This window comes from Zingiber officinale, chromosome 9A (assembly GCF_018446385.1).
Source record: "Zingiber officinale cultivar Zhangliang chromosome 9A, Zo_v1.1, whole genome shotgun sequence".
NCBI classification, from domain to species: Eukaryota; Viridiplantae; Streptophyta; class Magnoliopsida; order Zingiberales; family Zingiberaceae; genus Zingiber; species Zingiber officinale.
Window position 1 is genome coordinate 127201565 of NC_056002.1, and position 6710 is coordinate 127208274.

The 6710-nt window shown below is 39.3% G+C and overlaps 1 long non-coding RNA gene across 1 annotated transcript; it reads left to right on the forward strand.

Annotated features, from left to right (window-relative positions):
* The first annotated feature begins 2356 nt into the window (after positions 1–2356).
* On the forward strand, positions 2357–3490 carry LOC122020570. Its single transcript, XR_006122262.1, has 3 exons — positions 2357–2930; positions 3004–3234; positions 3427–3490. It is a non-coding gene; the product is annotated as an uncharacterized LOC122020570 (long non-coding RNA).
* Positions 3491–6710: the final 3220 nt, after the last annotated feature.

The following is a 6710-nucleotide window of genomic DNA, read 5'->3' on the forward strand; positions in this document are numbered from 1 at the left end:
TAAATGAATATTTAAAACTAAGCAAGATTTAAAGGGCAATATTGAAAAGTATAAGACTCATTTTGTTGCCAAGGGATTCACTTAGAAAGAAGACATTGATTACAAGGAGACTTTCTCACCTGTGCCGACGAAAGACTCCCTTAGGATAATCATGATACTTGTAGTTCATTATGATTTGGAGCTACATCAAATGGACATAAAGACCACATTTCTCAATTGAGACATAGAGGAATCTATATATATGGTACAACTAGAGAACTTTGAGTCTAAGGGCTCAAAACACCTAGTACGTAGATTAAAGAAGTCCATTTATGGTTTAAAATAGACATCATGTCAATGGTATCAAAAATTTGATCAAGTGGTTACCTCATATGGTTTTAAACAGAACCCCGTTGATCAATGCATATATGTCAAGTTCAGTGGAAGCAAATTTGTTATACTTATTTTGTACGTAGACGATATATTACTTGCGAGTAATAATAAGGGTATGCTGCATCAAACCAAGTCAGTTCTATCTGGTAATTTTGAAATGAAATATCTTGATGAAGCATCCTTTGTTTTAGGTATACAGATATATCGTGATTGTTTAAGAGGTATTATTGGACTTTCACAATAGACCTATATTGAAAAGGTGCTTATAAGGTATGATATATAAAACTGTGCACTCGATGATATACCTGTGTCAAGAGGTGACAAGTTCAGCTTACAACAGTGTCCACGACTTGAACTTGAAATAAAGGAGATGGAACAAGTCCTATATGTGTCAACAGTGGGAAGTCTCATGTATGCACAAGTTTATACTCAACCAGATGTAGTATTTATAGTGGGGATGTTAGATAGATATGTTAGTAACTCAGGACCGTCACACTAGAAAACAGTTAAGAGAGTGATGCGATATTTGCAAAGAATTAAAAGACATATGCTCATGTATCGAAGATCAGATCACCTAAAGGTGATTGAATATTTAGACTCTGATTTTGTTGGATGCTTGGATAGCAGGAGGTCCACTTCGGGTCATATCTTCATTCTTCCTGGAGGGGCTATATCTTGAAAGAGCGTCAAGCAGACGCTAGTAGCCACTTCTACTATGGAGGTAGAGTTGGTAGCATGCTATGAAGCATCCAATCACGGGATTTGAGTGCGGAACTTCATCACAACATTGTAGATCATTGATAACATTAACAGGCTACTAAGGATCTACTGTGATAATAAAGTCGTAGAATTTTATGCCAAGAACAACCATAATTCGTCGAAGTCTAAGCACATCGACATCAAGCTGCTAGTGGTTAAAAAAAGAGTTCAGAGTTGTTAGATCATGGTAGAGTACATCAGTACAGATTACATTTTGACCGATCCACTCACCAAAGGCTTGGTGCCTAAAGTGTTTCATGCATATATTGTGGATATGGGAGTCCTTATGGAAGAAGAACTCGTCTAGTGGGAGTCTATATTTATTTTATTGCTCTATATTTGATAATAAAGATAAATATTTTATTTTGATTATTGTATATACTCAAAGTTTAAAATATTAATAAGAATTTATATGCTTGTTTGGCACTATGACTATGATATCATCATTTACTACTATTGTTTAGCATTTGATATTTGTAAATATGATACAGATTCCTTTTAGAATCATAAAGTTGATCATGATTTGTTATTACAATTTAGTATAAAGTATTTCGCAAATATGATATGACCGCTTTTGAGGTTATCTTAGGACTAGGTAAAAATTGACATGTACTGATCACATTTCATGTAATTTTCACTCTATACATATACATCTTGATCTATGTCATTAATGACACTGGTATTGCAACTATTGTTGGGGCATGTTACGATCATATACAATAGCTATGACCTTTTTAGTCATATACCAATGAAATTAATGGACCAGATTGTTTACAGGGGTATTCTGTAATCATAAAGTTTGATATCAGCTAAAGTTTTACTTGTATTTAATATACAACTCACAAATAGCCCAAGTGGGAGATTATTGGTTATTATCTCTAATTGGTGAGCTTAATTATAAGTTGTGCATATGAGTACAAATTGAACCCATTAAAGTGATTTAACTTACGCTTATTGGGTTCCGTTGTTGGATATAGACCTTATATGTGTTGAACCTATAATCTCACATCTATTATTATTGTAAAATACCGAAAAATGACGAATAATGATAAGGGAATTTTCCAGAATTTTTAGAAATTTTTATGGAATTTTTCGGAGCTCGTAAGGCTTAGGTTACAGGGATAAAAATGGGGCCTCGAGAAAGCCTGTTTAGGCTACCTTGTTTTAACGAGGAAAAGTTTATTTCTTTTTTTTTTTCCTTTTATTTTTCTTTTCCCTTGTTTTTCTCCCGCGCGCTTCCCTCTTTCTCCCCTTGCCGAACCCGACGCCGTGCCCTAACCTCCTCATGGTCGTTCCTTCTTCTTCCTCACCCTCTGCCCCTCACGGCGACGACATCCTCTGCCCTAGGATCTCCATCGCCGCCTTTTCTCTGCCCTAGCCGACGCCACCATCGCCCGATCCCCTTCCTCGCCTTCCCTCCCTCTCGGCGTCGAACACCTCTTCGGCTCTTCCACCCGACGACGCTAGGGAACATAGAGCGGGCGACTGAGCATCTCCTCTTTCCCCATCGCGATCTTCTTCTTTCCCCTATTGCGCCGATCAGGGGCGACTGGCATCGCGCTGACGCTGTGAGAGCCATCGCCGGCCGATTTTCACCTTTCCTTCTTGCTTTACTGGTTGCCACAGCCGATCGCCTCTTCCTTCACCCTTCCCGATTCCTTTCCTCCTTCTCGAGCCGCACTAGGTGCCGCCACTTTGCCCTAGCCGTTGTAGTGAGGGGGAAACTGGCTGATCTCCACCGGATCGCTGGTGCCAGCCAAGGTGTAGCCGACGGTCGCCACTTTTCCGACCACAAGAAGGTGGGGTGTGTTGTTTGTTCCTGTTATCTTTTCATTGACACCTTTGATTTAAGGGCAGATCGTGAAGTCACAGATTGTATGGAAGCTTCCGGCTGTGTAGAAGCTTACTGCCATCGCCAACCTAGGGTTTCCGACGGCAAGATATAGGTGGATTTCCAGCAACTACTAAATTGCGGCGGCTGCCCTACCTGGCTGAGGATCGACAGGAGAGGTTTTGTGTGAGTTGTTAGCTGATCATTGGGGAATTCTGTCATTGTTGATTTCTGCAGCAGCAACTCCTAGTTCCGGTCACTATAGCCCCAAGGTATGTGTCTCCGGTAGTGACTCAATAGCCAGGTATACAGATTTGGATGAGTCTTGATGTTATTTCATTTCTATAAAGGATGATAATAGTGTGACGTGGATTACGGTCTTACCCTAATTTAGTGTCAGAGCTTTTTATTTAGCTACTTATTTTGGATTTAGCTGAATAAAATATATGCATTAATTGGTACAGGATTTTGACGCGAGACGAGTATCTCGATTATCGGATTGGACCTTTTCGATCGGAGGCGGGTACCTCTTGACTTATCTTTTATGATATTGTCATTTGGATATGCATAGTATTTTATAGCTACAAGCAATGATCATGTTTACCTTTGGTATGTCACGGTTTGATACCCATAGCATGTTCTGTTTTATCGCTTGTTATGTATCTATGTTTATACCTCGTGATTATTGCCATGGGTACCTTGGATCCTAGAGTAAGTGGCATACCATGCTTTACTGAGTTTAGGACTAGATTCTGGATTTTTATTATCTGACATGTGTATCTATATTTTTATATCATACCTGATCTGTGTACCTAGACCTTTTGCTTTGATTCATGTACATTGTTGGCACATATTTTATGGAGGTGGATATGTTCAGGACCTAGGTTGTTATACCATAGAGGACCTGTATACCCTATATCTGTGGATTTGACTTACTTGTACTAGGGTACACATTTTTATATATATATGTGGATTTGGTTCAGGATATTGTCATGCTTAGTTTCATGCACCATTCGTATGATTGCATGCTGCGTGATAGGCTGCTCCATTATTGTAGAGCATATCGCCAGTTTCATCACTGTTCGGTGCTCCGTTGGTTCGTTCATGGGTAGCGTGACGCAGCGTGGTAGCACGTCAGTTTTGCTCTGTTCGATGCTCCGTTGGTCCGCTCATGGGTAGTGTGACGCAGCGTGGTAGCACGTCAGAGATCCCTCCCCGTCATGGTGTACCGGGAGATGAGAGCATTGCGCTCCCCCATTTATGATTTGAGGTAGGAGTATGTGTGTACTCCGACAACATCCCGTCCACTCGGTCACTCATCAGGAGTAGTGACGTCAGAGTGCACGGTTGTCACAACCCTACTCACTCAGTCTCACCATTGTGTGTGAGATGGCTGACTGGCGTCAGGGGTGACCATGTCATTGGCATCATATGCATTGATGCATGTATTGCTTGTGCTTGCTGCATTTATTTGCTGCATTTGGTTGGATGCATATGTTTGACATGTATACAGGATATATGACACTCTCGGTTTGACGACCCTTTTGTCTGGATAGGAGTTCCTGGTGAGTATAGCTTCCTCAGTTACCTTTCAGTTTTGCATTTTTCCTATATATGATTAGGAAGCTGTATTCCATATTTATTGCTGTTAGATATATCTTACTAGGCATGTCTATTGGTATTCGCTGAGTTGTTGAACTCACCCCCGTGGACACTATCTTTTTCAGGTACCAGATGGGTTATGATGTCGCTTGGAGTATCCTGTCTGCTGGTCCCCACGTCACCTCAGAAGATCTATCGGTTTCGTTTATGTTTTGTTTGTTTTATGTGTCAGTGTGTTTAGTTTGTGCTCCGATTTTGTTCTGGAGTGTTGAAGTTGTTATGTGATATATTGTATTGGTTGTTGGTTGTATAAGCCTAGCCGGCTAGCAGTTTTGTGTTTGGTTTGTATTTGATTTCTGTCATTTTCCGTTGTGTTTTGATTTTGGTACAGCCGAGTGGGTTGCTTTACATATAACTGCGTGGTTGTGTTTTTATTGTATCAGCCGAGTAAGCTATATTATAAACTGCGTGGTTGTGTGCATATTCCAGCCGCCTGTGGCTGATGTATATTATGTCTGTAGAAATGCTTCAGATTGTCACCTGTACAAGGGAGGTGCTGCCGAAATTTCTTCGGACAGGGATTCCCCCGGGGCGTGACAATTATCTATGGATTGATAATAGATATCCACTATATATAGGGTTGGTCCCTAAAAGTTTAGGGAATCATCTTGACCTAATTTCTTATTCCCCATCGACAAAGAATTTTTCGGCACCGTCAACCCTAAGCCCCTTGGAAGACTTTCCTTTTGCTTGTGCTTCTTCTTCTTCCTCCTCAAGGTTTATTTATGGACAATGCAAAAGACAAGGATGTCTTTTCAATCAGGTTCCTTTGTCTTTGGTTATTCTTTATGTTGTTATGCCATGATTAATTGTCGGAACTAGATCCATGCTTATATTTTCGTGTATTTTCTATATGCGAATTCTTATACAGTTCTTAGAATCTATACGACTTAGGTTTTATAAGTTCTAACATCACGTTGGTGCTAGTATTTAAAAATCATCATAAATAGTGGTGCAAATTAGCATAAATCAGCACTATATTGGTGCTAGTCTTTAAAGATTAGCACCAACAGTGGTGAAAATTTGCGTAAATTAGTAACGCGTTGGTGCTGGTCTCTAAAGATTAGTAGTGGTGCTGATTTACGCTGGTTTACACCATTATTAGTGCTGATTTTTAAAGACCACTACTACCAACGTGGTGCTAGTTTGCGTAAATCAACACCAATGTATTGTTGGTTTGTGTTGACTTGCACCACTGTTGATGTTGATCTTTAAAGACCAACATTAATGTGGTGCTGGTTTGACAAATCAGAATCAATGTGGAGCTGGTTTGGCAAACTAGCACCAACGTGGTGTTGATTTGTGCAAATCAGCACCACGTTGATGATGATCTTTAAAGACCAACACCAACATGATGTTGATTTGCGTAAATGCATAAATTAGCACCAACATCGTACTACTTTGCGCTGGTTGGCACCATTGTTGGTGTTGATCTTTAAAGACTAGCACAAATATGGTGCTGATTTGCACTGATTTGTACCACTGTTGGTGTTGTTCTTTAAAAATATAATCAGTACCAACATGGTGCTGATTTGTGTTAGTTTGCACCACTATTGGTACTGATCTTTAAAGACTAGTACCAATATGGTGCTGGTTTACACAAACCAATATAAATGTAATGCTGACCAGTATCAATGTAGTGTTGATTTATATAAATCAGTACTAATTTATTGGTGCTGATTTGTATATTGGTGTTAATTTATAGAAACTAGTACCAAGGTGCATGCAAGATTGATAAAAAAATTATACGTAGATGAGATAGGAAAATAAAAAAAATCATTTTTAACCGTGTTAGAGTATGCACATTAGATTAAATGTTGCTCACGATTCTACCGGATAAATTATGAAGAAATTGTTACCTTGTACATCCATTCGATGAGCGACACTGGTGCATTCGATGGCGATGCTAGATGACTTAGTGTGAATCCGAATACTTGGACCATTTCCGGATGCCCCTACTGCCCATCGTTTATGTGTTTATCAATAAATAAAAGCACTATAACGTGTGTGTTCTTTATGAAAAAAAAGGAAAACTAATATATAAATTATAATAATTATATTATAATGACTTCCTCATCAAGCTGTA